The 15716-nt window shown below is 39.8% G+C and overlaps 1 protein-coding gene across 10 annotated transcripts in view; it reads right to left on the reverse strand.

Annotated features, from left to right (window-relative positions):
* The window catches only part of ESCO1 (establishment of sister chromatid cohesion N-acetyltransferase 1), an 85810-nt gene extending 76252 nt beyond the window's left edge, over positions 1–9558 (reverse strand). For 2 of the 10 annotated variants that reach the window (XR_005061258.2, XM_037017938.2), the window contains exon 1: positions 9256–9477. The gene's annotated coding sequence lies outside the window, so the exon portion shown is untranslated. Of the gene's footprint in view, positions 1–9255 lie in introns of all 10 variants that reach the window. The other 8 variants (XR_005061263.2, XM_073212873.1, XR_005061264.2 and 5 more) reach the window with 5 other exon arrangements.
* Between the last annotated feature and the right edge of the window lie 6158 nt (positions 9559–15716).

Below are 15716 nucleotides of genomic sequence, written 5' to 3' on the forward strand. Positions count from 1 at the left end.
ATCTGAACAAAACAATTACCAGCAACAAAATTGAACTGGTAATCAAAAGCCTACCTAAGAACAAAATCCCTGGACCAGATGGCTTCACTTCTGAATTTTATCAAACATTCAGTGAAGACCTAATACCCATTCTCCTTTAAGTTTTCCAAAAAAATAGAAGAGGAGGGAATACTCCCAAACTCATTCTATGAGGCTAGCATCACTCTAATACCAAAACCAGGCAAAGAAATCACAAAAAAGAAAACTACAGACCAATATCCCTGATGAACAGATGCAAAAATAATCAACAAAATATTAGCACACCCAATTAAAAAAATACATCAAAAAGATCATCCATCATGATCAAGTAGGATTTATTCCAGGAATGCAAGGATGGTACAACATTCAAAAATCCATCATCATCCACCACATCAACAAAATGAAGGACAAAAACCACATAATCATGTCCACAGATGCTGAAAAAGCATTTGACAAAATTCAACATCTATTCATGATAAAAACTCTCAACAAAATGAGTATAGAGGGCAAGTACCTCAACATAATAAAGGCCATATATGACAAACCCACAGCCAACTTCATACTTAACAGTGAGAAGCTGAAAGATTTTCCTCTAAGATTGGGAAAAATACAAGGATGCCCACTCTCCCCACTTCTATTAAACATAGTACTGGAGGTCCTAGCCACGGCAATCAGAAAACACAAAGAAATAAAAGGCATCCAGATTGGTAAAGGAAGAAGTTAAACTGTCCCTGTTTGCAGATGACATGACATTGTACATAAAAAACTTTAAAGAATCCACTCCAAAACTACTAGATCTAATATCTGAATTCAGCAAAGTTGCAGGATACAAAAGTAATACACAGAAATCTGTGGCTTTCCTATACACTAAAATGAACTAATAGAAAGAGAAATCAGGAAAACAATTCCATTCACAATGGCATCAAAAAGAATAAAATACCTAGAAATAAACCTAACCAAGGAAGTGAAAGACCTATACACTGAACTACAAGACACTCATGAGAGAAATTAAAGAGGATACCAATAAATGGAAATATATCCCGTGCTCATGGATAGGAAGAATATTGTCAAAATGGCCAGCCTGCCTAAAGCAATCTATAGATTCAATGCAATTCCTATCAAAATACCAATAGCATTCTTCAACGAATTAGAGAAAATCATCCTAAAATTCATATGGAACCACAAAAGACCTCTAATAGCCAAAGCAATTCTGAGAAGGAAGAATAAAGCAGGGGGAATTAGGCTCCCCAACTTCAAGCTCTACTACAAAGCCACAGTAATCAAGACAATTTGGTACTGGCACAAGAACAGACCCACAGACCAATGGAACAGACTAGAAAGCCCTGATCTAAACCAAACCATATATGGTCGATTAATGTCTGATAAAGGAGCCATGGTCATACAATGGGGGAAATGACAGACTCTTCAACAGCTGGTGTTGGCAAAACTGGACACCTACATGCAAGAGAATGAAATTGGATTATTGTTTAACCCCATACACAAAAGTAAAGTCAAAATAGATTAAAGACTTAAATGTAAGTCATGAAACCATAAAACTCCTAGAAGACAACATAGGCAAACATCTCCTGAATATAAGATTAAGCAACTTCTTCCAGAATCCATCTCCTCAAGAAAGGGAAACAAAAGCAAAAATGATCTCATGAAACTACATCAAACTGAAAAGTTTTTGTACGACAAAGGACATTATCAACAAAACAAAAAGGTATCCTACAGTATGGGAGAACATATTTGTAAATGACATATCTGACAAGGGGTTAACATTCAAAATATATAAAGAACTTACATACCTCAACACCCAAAAAGCAAATAACCCGATTAACAAATGGTCAGAGGATATGAAGAGACAGTTCTCCAAAGAAGAAATTCAGATGACCAACAGACACATGAAAAGATGCTCCACGTCACTAATCATCAGGGAAATGCAAATTAAAACCACAATGAGATATCACCTCACACCAGTAAGGATGGCCAGCATCGACAAGACTAAGAACAACAAATGCTGGCGAGGATGCAGAGAAAGGGGAACACTCCTACACTGCTGGTGGGAATGTAAGCTAGTTCAACCATTGTGGAAAGAAATATGGAGGTTCCACCAAAAACTAAAAATAGAAATACCATTTGACCCGGGAATCCCAGTCCTTGGAATATTCCCAAAGAATACAACTTCTCAGATTCAAAAAGACATATGCACCTCTATGTTTATCGCAACACTTTTTACAATAGCCAAGATATGGAAGCAACCTAAGTGTCCATCAGTAGATGAATCGATAAAGAAGATGTGGTAGATATATACAATAGAATACTATTCAGCCATAAGAAAGAAACAAATACTACCAATTGCAACAACATGGATGGAGCTGGAGAACATTATGCTCAGTGAAATAAGCCAGGCAGAGAAAGACAAATGCCAAATGATTTCCCTCATTTGTGGAGTATAACAACGAAGCAAAACAGAAGGAACAAAATGGCAGCAGACTCAGAGACTCCAAGAAGGGACTAGTGGTTACCAAAGGGGAGGGGTGTGGGAGGGCAGGTGGGGAGGGAGGGAGAAGGGGACTGAGGGGTATTATGTTTAGTACACATGGTGTGGGGGATCACGGGGAGAACAGTGTAGTACAGAGAAGGCACACTGTGGATCTGTGGCATCTTGCTGCACTGACGGACATTGACTGCATTGGGGTATGGGTGGGGACTTGATAATATGGGTAAATATAGTGACCACATTGTTTTTTCATGTGAAATCTTCATAAGAGTGTATATCAATCATATCTTAATAAAAAATTTTAAAAAGAATACAACTTATCAGATTCAAAAAGACGTATGCTCCCCTATGTTTATCGCAGCACTTTTTACAATAGCCAAGATATGGAAGCAACCTAAGTGTCCATTAGTAGATGAATGGATAAAGAAGATGTGGTACATATACACAATGGAATACTATTCAGCCATAAGAAACAAACAAATTATATTATATGCAACAACATGGATGGAGCTAGAGGGTATTATGCTCAATGAAATAGCTTGCAGAGGAAGACAAGTCCCAAATGATTTCCTTCATTTGTGGAGTATAACAACGAAGCAAAACTAATGGAACAAAACAGCAACAGACTCACAGACTCCAAGAAGGGACTAGCAGTTACCAAAGAGGAGGGTTTGGGGTGGGTGGGTGGGGAGGGAGGAAGAAGGGGATTGAGGGGTATTATGATTAGTGCACATGGTGTGGGGGGGAGTCACGAGGACCAGAGTATCACAGAGAAGACAAGTAGTGACTCTGTGGCATCTTACACTACACTTATCAACAGCGACTTCAACGGGATATGGGAATACTTGACAATATGGGTGAATGTAGTAACCACAATGTTTTTCATGTGAAACCTTCGTAAGAGTGTGTATCAATGATACCTTAATAAAAATTTGAAAAAATAAAAAGATGCAATTTATAAAAAAATAAATATACTATAATATTGTTTTCACAATTAACCGTCTTGATAGCAAAAACAGACTGTATAATACCTATAATTTTCTCAAGTTGATTGAAAATAGGTATTCAGTAAAACAACATTATTATTTAAAACTCAAAAAAAAGCTAGACATAGATTTTAAATTCTCTTCTTCCATCAGCCTCTTATAAACTAGCATTCCCGAAGTTTTGTCCTCTCATCATAAAAGACACTTACTAGGTAATTTTATCTATACTCATACTTTCAATTAGTAACTGTAAACTGTTAACAAACAAATGAATATCCCCAGCACAAATCTCCATCCGTAGTACTACTCAGATATCCAACAGCCCAGCTGGACATCTCTATCCTGACGTCTTCAAGACACCTAAACTCAATTGCCACAGAACTTATTCCATTGTTAGTCTTCCACAATGTTACACTATACATTAAGAAAAGAAAGCCAAAAAAAGACAATTTATATGACATCAATGATGACAACGCTGCTGTCAATGTATTAGCAAAAATATCCAAAACAACCCAAATGCCTAAAATAGAAAAAAATGCCAAGGTAGAGTTTTGATATTTATTAGAAATAAGAGGTATATAAACTGCATAAAAAGAATTGTGTTAAGAAAGAGATAAAATTAATGTGTCACATATGTATGCTAACAGAAAATACTGGAAGAATATACACTAAAACATCAACGGTGGTCAACTAGGATGGTAAGAGATGGAGATGAAAGGGTATACAAGTAAAGGAAAACTTTCATTTTACTTAAATATGTATTGTTTGAACCTTCACATCACAAAAGAATATACCTACCAGTTATGAAAATATGCATTATTTATATCTATGTAAAACACATCAGAAAAGCTCAAAAGTGAACCTGGATAGGGCTACACAATAACTTGTACACAAATGTTCACAGCAGCATTATTCATAATAGCCAAATACGGACACAACATAAATGTCTATCAACTGATGAATGAATAAACAGAATGTGGTATATCCATATAACATATGTAGCCACAAACTGGAATGAAGTATTGATATATGCTACATCAATTAACCTTTAAAGCCTTATGCTAGGTGAAGAAAAGCCAGTCACAAAAGGCCACATGTTGTATGATTGCATTTATTATGATATGGCCAGAAGAGACAAATCTATAAAAACAGATAGTAGGTCTGGTTTGTAAAGGGCTAGGGAGGAAAGGAAATGAGGAATGACATTAGTACCCAGCATGGGGCTTCTTCTTGGGGTGATCAAATATGTTAAAATTAGACAGTGGTGATGGTTGCACAACTCTTTGAATATACTAAAAAACCAATGTGTTGTAATTTTTAAGGGTAGATTATATCTCCATGTTACCAAAAAAGTGAATCTGAAATTATACAAATTTTAATATGCACCAGATTTTTAAAATAAGCCTAAATTTATTTTCTAAAAATTATAATCTATTTTGGTTTTTGAAGAAAAACTTTACTTAGTGACCATGGTCACAAGAAACTTTCAAATATTAGTTGAACTGATTTAACAAAATAAAAGAGTAAATTTCACATTTACATGTTAACTAGATTATCTTAAAAACTACTAATATTTGTTTTATTTAGTAACTCAATTTTCCAATGGGCTAGTCTAAAATTATATATTTTAAGTACATACAGTTATAGATGCCGGGAATAGGCATATTTCCCTATGTTCAAATACCTTACAGAGAAATTATCTAAGCAGTATGTATCCTCTAAAGTGGAACTGTATCTATTTTAAAGAATAATGTATGTCAGAAAGACCGTACTCTCTAAGAAAACAACCTAAGTTAAATTATATTTGCCTTTCAACCATCACTAAAGATGACAAAAGAGAAACATTTCCTAATACAAAGTCCTTAGAAAATCTCCTGGCACATCATAAGCACTCATTAAGTATTAGATATAGTAATAATTAGTCATAAAAATTAATATTACAGATATAATATTTCTGATGAAGAGAAAACATAAAATAGAAAATATTTACCTTAGTTACTCCTGGTTTCACTTAACTACTGGACAACTCCATTTCCATATTATCATTATCCCTTCCAGCTTCTACAACTACATTATTCTAAACTAATTTATTTACATTTAAAGCAGTAGTTCTCAAAGTGTAGTATTAGGACCATTAGGATCACAGAGACCCTCTCAAGGGAGTTCATTAGGTCAAAATCATTAATGGATAAAAGATCAATTCAAAGTGCAAAACAGACCAAGGAATTTCAATGCAACATAGTACAAAAAGTATATAGATAGGGATTCAGACTGCACATGGCTATTAACCCTTAAGAAATGACCACTTGTTACAGTCTACAGGCACACACCTGATCATCTACATTTGCTCTCTTACAACACTAAACTATGTTTTCTACCTTTATCTTGCATCTACCTACCACTTCAGCATTTTATTAAAAATAATAATAAAGAGAGAAATGTGGTATCCACATATAAATCAAGTATAAAAATCAAATGAATATTCATATTTGAACTGACTGTTTATTGTTCATAATGCATGATCAAAACCGAAAGTTTCTGTGATGACTGCCCTTGTACTGTTCACCATGTAACTTATTCACTATGCAAGAATTTGTTCTCCATGTAAGAACTTGTTCTTTATGCTTTAGCAGATTGGAGACTGACGAAAATGAGGCTTGGGGTAGATTAATGATTATACATTGAGCATTGAGTCTCCTATACAGAATTTTATTGTTGTTAACAACCATTTGAACAATAAATAGGAGAGATGCCCTCACAAAAAAAAAAAAAAAAGTACACACTTCCAATTGTAAAATAAATAAGTAACCAGGATGTAATGTATAGTATAAGGAATATAGTCAAAATATTGTAACAACTTGGTATGGTGATAGCTGATACCTAGAATTATCATGTATATAAATGTTCAATTACTGTGTTGTACACCTGAAACTAATGTAATACTGTGTGTCAACTACCCTTCAAAAAAAAAAAACAAGCCTTAAAAAAAAAAAAGGAAAAGAAATGACCACTTGTTGAGTTTTGCTGTAAAATAAAAGAATATCACAATTATCTGAAAACATTATTAAGATACTCCTCCCAACATACCAGTGTAAAGCTGGGTTTTCTTCACATACTTCAACCCAAAAAACATCTAATAGACTGAATGCAGTTTATAAGAGAACCCACCTGTCTCCTATTACTCCAAACATTAAAGAAACATAAAAATGTAAAACAGTTGCTATTCTTTCACTAAATTTTTTTTGGTTTTGGAAAAGTTGTTTTTCATAAAAAATGTCATTTATGTTAACCTGTAATTAGTTTACTGGTTATTTTTAATAAATAACAAGTCCATTTCAAGTACAATAATTATCAACATATATAACCCATATAAGCAAAAGCTATTTGGAGTCCTACATACTTTTTAGAAGTATAAGAGATTCTAACCAAAAAGTCTGAAAACCACTACATTAACGTAATACTTACTACCCTATTTTTATTTACATTCTGAGTTTTAATCTCTGTGAATCTAGCAAGTGCAGCCATAAATAAGCTGAAAAGAGCAGAGAACATAAATCTTGCTCTCTTCAAAATGTACTGTGATGCAAATTAAGCTCCTCAAATGATAAAAGACAGGATGGCTGGGTTAACAGAATCATGTATTTTCCAAAAGCAACTACAGTAGTTCAATATAGCTGTAATACCGAACTTATATAGAAATAGAGCCAAAGAACTTTCACAATGCCAAGAAAAAGAATGCACAGAGAAACATAAACATCTGGGCTCTTCAGAAGGGATAACATAGTACTTAGGTTAATTACCTATGATTTTACTGAAGTTCATTTCTAACTACCATCTAAACTTCTCCAAAGAACTCTATGTGGAACATAAATCTGTTAATACAAGTCATGAAAAAGATATTTTAAAAATTCATTATTTTGCATTGTGCAATGCTAATCACCTTCATTATTAGAATAAATGCAATCAGCTTGTGCTATAATGAATTACCTAGCTAAAAGGGGGTTAATGGCATTCACTAATTAGGGTCCTTTTTCAGTTCTGACAGCATACTTACCGATTTAAATGCCTAGCACAAAACTTTGAATGGGGCTGGTGTTAACAAAAAAATCGTCCACTACAGAATTATAATACTGATCAATGTAAATGATAGCATATATTCCTCGGCCAGAAATGATTAAGGTGGGCAGAAGCTCCTAAGTTAGGGCAATTTTTGTTCTAAGAAGGATACTTTCAAAGTCACACATCTGACCTAAGGGGCATATGCTGCATTCTGCCTAAAAAGGGGGAGGGTCTCAGTTTTCTCATTTCCCCACAAGCTTTAGGCCTGATTCTGCAGCTTCCAAATTAAGCACTTTGTAAGCAATTTTCATCCTACTCTTGTGTCTAATTCCATGGTGAGAATTTTTAAGTCTTGAAATTTTAAAAAGTTCCACAAGTGTTGGTACCCTGTGTAAAGCAGAACCTAAAGACCTAATCAGAAGAGGCTGAATAAAGCACAGTTTGCTGCAACCAGAATGTTTCAAACCTAAATCCGTGCTTTACCCAGTTTTTAAAAAATTAATGGTTAAGTGGGGGAAAAACAAAACCCACCACATCCTACTATTCCACTAAGTAGCATTCTTTCATTGGTTTCTGCAAAGATTAATTCCGTACTGAAATACCATTTGATAACACTAAATATTGCGTGATGTAGTTACTTCCTGCCGAAAAGAATCCCTGAATTCAGCTACCTGAAGGCTGCGGAAAACAGGTTCATAGTACTTCTCAAATCAGCGATTTTAACTCTTCCTCCTCCCGCGCTGCGAGGGCCTCCTTGCCCGGGAAATCCGCTACCGGCTGGGTTTTCAGAACTTAACATTCAGAGATGGGAGGGTGAGAGGTGCTGGGAAGGAGGGAGTTCTCTAATTTTTGGACTTGCTATCCCGTTCTGCCTGAGTTAAACAAGTCCCCGTTGTAAAATAATCTTACGAGTAAGTGATGAAAACCGAGGACCCAATTCCCTTCCGTTCGCATATAATTCTATTAGCTTTGCTGTGGCCCTCAATGCACCCATTTCTACTCCAGAGCAGCCCCACCTGTGCCCAAACCCCTTACTGTCCAACCCAAAAAACCCTATGACCTTGGACCTGGGCCACTGCTATCCTTCCAGGCTGAAGGCTGTGAACCCGAGATCCCCACATCCCGGCCCGCAGACTGCAGAGGCCGCAGGGTTCAGGCCGGGTCAGCAAGGAGCGGCGGGGGCAGGGGAGCCGATCGCAGGAACCGCAGCTCTGCGACGGCTGGAGGGGCCGGCTCGGTGGGGGGAACGCCGCGGAGCAGAGCCGCCGGGGACAGGGCCGAGGCCCGGGGCTACCTGCTGGCGGGTGCCCACGCCGCCCCAGTACCTGCAGTAGCTGCACGCCACTTCGGGGCTCTGCGAGTCCCCAGGGGCCTGACCCCGTCCTCCCTCACGGCCCCCTATTACCTCCGACCCCCGACCAAGCATTGGCAAGTGATGCGGCGACTGGGCAGCCGACACGCGCAGGTTGGCTGCCTACCTCAGGCGACAGGGACTCCGAGCCGCCCACCCACGCCCAGAGGCGCCAGGAGCCCGGACCAGAGTAGGAAGAGACGTGCAAGGCAAACGACACAGAGGGTGGGAAAGGAAGGGGTAGAACCGGCCGGCGCTCTGGAGGGGCTAGCGAAAGGGAGGTGAGGACGCAGGCGGGGCGACAGCAGGCGGCGGGGACGATCGAGACGCCAGTGTACCTTCCTCACTCCTCGCCGAGAGTCCACCGCAAGCCCGCAGATCGCCTCACATCCGGGTATCAAGAGACACTCAGCTGCTTCTGCCGCGACCGCCGCCTCTCCAGCGGCGCAAAAACGCCAAACTTCCGGCGACGACGGCGACGCCTCGCCCGTCAAATGGGAGTTACCTGTGACCGTCTTGGACGCGCTTGCGCAACGCTCCTTCTCAGTCCTAACCCGCTCAGCGGACGAGCCCAGAAGACGAAGATGGCCGCCACGCTCGTTGCGTGTCACGCAGTTTTAAACCCCGGGCCGGACGGCTGGGCGTCGGGGAAAGACGCGCCGGAGGCCGCCCTCAGCGCAGGCGCGGTGGGAGGCCTCGCGTGCGCGCCCCGCGGTTGGGCACCTCGCGGGGAAGCTGCGGCGCCCCCAGGCGGCGGCCACTGGCCCTTCCTGGGGTCATCTCGGAATAAAGTCACCCACGCCGCTAGCAAGGGTAGTTTCTCTTGGCATCCATCGCCACCGGTTCCTCTGTTGATTGCGGCCTACTGCTGCGACCCGGGTTAAATACCTTAAATCTTTGACACGGGCGTCTGTGAAGGAAAGAGGAGGCAGTTGACCCTCCTCTCTCCTTGCGGAAACACTCCCTCTAAAAAAATAAATGCAGGGCTTCACCTTGCACATTTAATTCCTAGTACCGGCACACAAGAATCGTCAAGACAATGAATGTTCCATTACGCTTAACCATGGCGGCTGTTCAGACAAAGGTTTGGCTTTAAGAAGCATCTAGGAAAAAATTCAAGGTTCTAGCACTAAAATTAGTGGTTTCCACACTGCCTTTTAACGCGCGTTCTGTGCTGTTCTTCCGCTGTAGAACCGTGAGGATGGGTAATCACACCCTTCCCTTTGAGAATCGGGAGAGAGATCGTAAATTCTCCCCTGCTTGACTTACCTTTTTGAACCAAAATATGCTGTAAGTTCGTCAAGCCTTATGTTTTTCTGACAATACAGCCTCCACAAAACTATTGAGCTGCCTGTCAATTTAGTCCAGAAAGTCTATTGTTTAAAAACCAAAAGGAGAGGTATTGATGGGTGAGGCCATTGCCCAGATCACCATATATGCATAATTTGGCAAAAACCTGCCTCCTGCCCCCATCCTCATCCCCAGGCCCTAATACACATACTGTAATGGCATACCCATATGTCTTGGGGAAAAGCTCAGGAGTCGACTGCTGACCTGATTAGAGCTGGTTATGTCCCAGAGTATCTATTTATTTGCCTTCACCTTTAGTTGGTCAGACAGCTGGGGGGATTCTTTTTGTGTGTAAACCATTTTATCTTTAGTAACTTAAGTTCTGACATACACATACACAAACCACACATACAAGTTTCCATTACCACAAAATAGGCCTCTGCTTCTGTGTGATCTATTCCACTATACTTGTATTAACCACAATCAGAAGCATAGGAGTTCTTACAAATATCTCACCACATAAAATAATACATACTTATTTCTGATAAGTGAATCACATTTGATATATAATTCATGACTGCCATTTATTCTAGATTTTCTTTTCTGAAACCTAAATATAATCAGTTTTTTAAACATGCTCTGAAACCATTAACCAAGTCCAAGCTCATTCCACTTGCTGGACAACGGACCAATAAATTGAGGGACATGTGTTGAGGCAAGGAAAGTGACAGATCAGAAACTCTAGAAACCTAGAGATGTCTGAACTAAAAAGGTTTACTGAGCCCTTACAGATACTACTAGAAAAAACAGTGGATCCTGGGATGGGAAGTTTCTGCTTCTCCAGCAGTAAGGCCCGTTAACAAAAGCAAACTGTCTGCTGAACTAAAGAAATGGGACATTTATGAGGGGCCTCAAGGAAAGAAAATTCTTAGAATTCACCTTGGGTACAGGTAAGTGTGGATAAAATGAGAGTTCTTGTGGCCAGGATTCTCACCTGGCTGTGGCTGACTTGCTCACTCCACACCTGTGGGCAATACATGGCTGTTGACTCTATAAAAAGAGCTCTGCCCAGTGCTCTGGGCATGACATGGTGGCAGGGCTGTAAGGCTGCAGGAGAGCAGAGCAGAAGCTGGAGTGGTGGCAGTGCCGAGGACAGAGGCCCAGAGGACAGCTGTGAGGGACGACTGTGCAGAGAAGGCTCAGGGGGCGGCTGTGTGGGACGGCTGTGCGGACAGAGGGGCCCAGAGGCAGAGACCGGCTTGCTGCATGCAGACTCGCTCTGAGTGAATGGGATTTTAGTGACTGAACTGCCACATGGAAATAAAGTTGGGTATAACCCTTTCACCCCAAGAGAGTTTTGCTGTCAATTTCTTTGGTCACATTGAATTCATAGCAAACTTGCCCGGGGCTGAAACCCATTGGCAAGACAGGAAGGAAAGTGGGCTAGGACAAAGCAGAGAAAATCAGGGATGGGGGTTAGTCCACAGAGAAAGCTTGTGGTTTGGTTGTTAATGATGACCAGATCCTGGTCGTGCACAAGGGGGATGTGGCGGGTCTGGGTATCATCTAGATGATGTTGAAATGGCTTCAACCAGGAACATGGAGTTTGTGATTAGCTATAGCCCACAGCTATTGACTGATTACCTTCCCTTGTCTCTCTCCCTCTTCCTCTGGCCCTTATGTCATTTAACCTAGGACATTTCAGAATTTTTTCTTATAATTTCCCCCTTTTCATCAAGAAAAGTGACTTTATGCAGGAAGACGGCAACCCGAGAAGATGGTGGATGAACCTCCCAAGACCATCTTCAAAATGCCATTCAGGAGGAGGGGTGTTTAAAGGGGAAATGGGAATCTTTCTTTGTCTCAGCTGCTGGAGAAGCTGCCAGAAATAGTAGAGGGCCATGTGTAGAACCAGCAGTTAATTATTGTCTCATTTCCAGTTTCAAGGGGGCTGACTCCAGGTGAAGTTAAAGGTATGGTAACAAAAGTATGGCTTAGTTTGCTTCCACAATACTGTATTATAAACTTCAAAGTTGCTAAGAGACTAAATTTTAATTTTAAAAAACTATTTTTATGTAACTAGTGATAGAGGCATCAGCCATGGTATTAATCATTGCAATACATACATGTATCAAATCAACTTGTACACCTTAAAGTTATATGTGTTAGTTATAAAATCATATACCTTATGGTTTATGTATTATATCTCAAAAATAAATTTTAAAAAATAGTTTGCTTTTATGGGAAAACAAACTTTCTTAGGCATTATCCTCTATCATTTTAAAAGGTATTTTTAAATTTTGATCCATTAATGCCAGAGGTCTCAATTTATAGTATGATTAAATCTTCATTATGCTATAACATCATGTTTGACAAAATTTGTTTTGCCTTCTATCAGTAGTTTTCTTTTAAGGCAGTCTTTCTGTGAACTTTGGAATTGGTTCATGTGATTTGTTGTATACTAAACAATAGTCATAGTAAGCTGAATAAATTATCTACTTGACTGAGCTTTCAAAGATTATAAGATCACAGAGAACTGATCCCAGTAAAACTAGAGGCATCCATTCCTGAGAGTTCCTTAGAAGGTCCTGGGGCAGCTCTGAATGGTTCACCTTTTGCCATGTACGCATGCTAAAAACAAACACTGTAAGCTAGATGATGGATCCATTTTGGTGCTCAACATCATTCTGTAAATCAAGAAGTTCATTTTCACAATCCCTACAATTCCAGAAGGCACAAGTCCCTATTTGAAAGTTCTCCTGCTAAACTCAAAATTGTGAGTACAATCTTCTGGACTTTTAAAAAATGTTTGTTTTCCTTGCTGACTCCAAACTGCAGAATGTACTTTTCTGCACTTTCTTATTATTTGGACATCAACTTCTAAAAACTAACAATGGAATAGTTGCACTGCCCGACATTTCCTTGGTGTTTTCCTTTCCTGTGACCAATCCAAATGCCTGTAACATACAAAACCTGTGCTATTTCCTTTCCTGTGACCAATCCAAATGCCTGTAACATACAAAACCTGTGCTAACTCCTAGAAGATGGGGTAGTCTCACTTTCAGACCCATGCTCCTGCTAGCAGCAATAAAGACCTTTTGCTTTGTCACTCCACTCTTGTTGACTTTACTTCAGGACTCTTAACAGTTTTATACTATGAGAGTAAAAATTCTAAAATGTAGAAAGCAAGCTTACTGCAATTTGATATAGATCAACCAACAATGACATTTCAATTTGCCATTTTCTGGAAGACACACCACTAATACATACAAGTAATAATGCTGGCCCCACATACTTGAGAGAGGATGAATAGGTGCTAGTCAGGTTAAAGAACTGAACATGCAAAAGTCTGGAGAGGAAAATGAGCTTGATGAGTTGCAGGAACTCAAACATTCCAAGACCACAAAAGGGAAAGAGATTAAAAGGTAGACAGAGCCCAAAGCAGGAAGGGCCTTGAAGATAATTGGGGGGAATCCCCTGTGATCAGTACTAGGAATACTGCAGTGAATAATACACACTCAGTCTCTTTCCTCATGCAGCGTACATTCTAATGAGGGAGCTACTCAGTTATTTCACAAATACTTATTGAGGGCACATTGTATGCATGGCCCTATTCTAGATGCCGGGGTTGTAGAAGTAAACAGAAGAGACAAATCTCTGCCTTCAGACAGTTTACATTCTCATGTCAGACAATAAGTAAATAACATTCTAAGAAAGAAGCAAATATGGTAATGAACAAAACAGTACTGTGTAATCAAACTTTCTGTGATGATGGAAATGTATAACTGCACTGTTCAAAAGGATAGTCATAGCCACATAGGGCTATTGAGCACTTGAAATGTGATTACTGCTACTGAGAAACTGAAGTTTTTTTTTTTTTAACTTAAATAGCCACATTTAGGCTTCGTTTTTAATCCTGAGGCTCATTCATATCATCATGGTTTTGGGTCTCTTTTAATACACTCCTAAGACAAGTTCTTCTCTTGGTTCTAAGGGAGTTTTGATAACTCCAGGAGCTACTACTTCTCCATTCACATCTGGAAGGAAAAAGTATTCCCTGCAAACTTCTGATTGGATCAGCTTACATCCCAAGCCTACTGTGGACAATTAATGGAATATGATGACTGACACAGGGTAGAGTCACCTTCCTTAGGACCACAAGGATCACCAGAGTATAGGTATTGCCGGGAAGAGGGAGCATAGGTGTTGAGAAGGCAACACAGAAATGTTCATTACAGTCTTGCTACTCAAATTGTGGTCCATGGTCAAGGAACATCATCAGCTGAAGGAATGCAGAATTTCAGACCCCTCCACCAACTGAATCAGAATTTTCATTGTAAAGTTTCCTTCAGGTGAGTCCTATTCCCATTAAAGTGTGATGAGCATTGACTTAAAACATACCAGAGTTCTGATGATTGGGGATGAAGTCCAGACTGGATATATAAATGAAAGCCCTGATTTTGGAGATCACCCAGGGAGGCTAAAGGAGAATATCCATAAGGAGACTACACCTAGGGTAAACCCCGCAGCACTCCAACATGTAATGGCTCAGTGGAGGATTAAGCAGTTAAGGAGACCTAGAGAAAGGAGCTACTGGGAGAGGAATAAAACCAGCTGTGCTTGGCATCCTGGAAGCCTAGAGAGGAGGGTGTTTCAAAAGGGGAGTGCTTGTGTTAAATGATGCTGAGATATTAAGATGAAGATAGGAGTTTGTCTTGGAGGTTTTTCATGACCTTTAGAAAAACAATTTCAGTGTAGTTTGGTGATAAAACAAGTACAGACAGCTCATCCAAGTTTTCCTGTGCAAGAAATCCAGCAGTAGCTGGAGCTGCATCACAGGAGAAGTTTGTTTTAAGATAAATTTGTATGCTGACAGAAGAAATCCAGCAGAGAGGGAGAAATTAATGATTCAAGTTAGAAGGGGATACTGGAGAGCAGTTCCTGAGAAAATGAGATGGGATCCTGACTACAACGAAGAGGAATTCTTTTTTGAAAGGAGCAACAATACTTCTACCCTTGAAACAGGAAGAAAAGAAGGATACTTCTGTCTCAAATAAGTAGGAAATACTAGCAGAGTGATTTGGGATAAGGACGGTAAAAGGTTTGAGAGGGAGAGAAGAAAGGTGTGAAAATAGTTTATAAGCATATTACAGAAGTATAACACGATCTCTGGACACTGTAGGCTATTCTTTTGAGATCTGGGACCAGAATTTAAGTGAAAATAATCAACTAAATTGTGTGATTTTTCCTCAGGTACATTCAGTAATGCTGAGGTTTCCGGTGTTAGAACAGAATTAGCAGTTCTTTGGGCTTCTCTGCGATCATAGGTATCTTTGGTATTGCATAATATACGGCGCCCTGCGGTGCCTAAGTGCCTACTAATTGGGTTCAATTTTCTCAAATCTTAGAGGAAATTTCCTCTCAGCCATCTCAACGCCCTCGGCAATCGCAAGGCACACCTCCAGCTGCCAGGGGTCGCAGTGGCGCTCCTCGCGGCCGGAAGGGAGTG

The sequence above is a fragment of the Manis javanica genome, chromosome 9, assembly GCF_040802235.1.
Source record: "Manis javanica isolate MJ-LG chromosome 9, MJ_LKY, whole genome shotgun sequence".
Classification (NCBI taxonomy): Eukaryota; Metazoa; Chordata; class Mammalia; order Pholidota; family Manidae; genus Manis; species Manis javanica.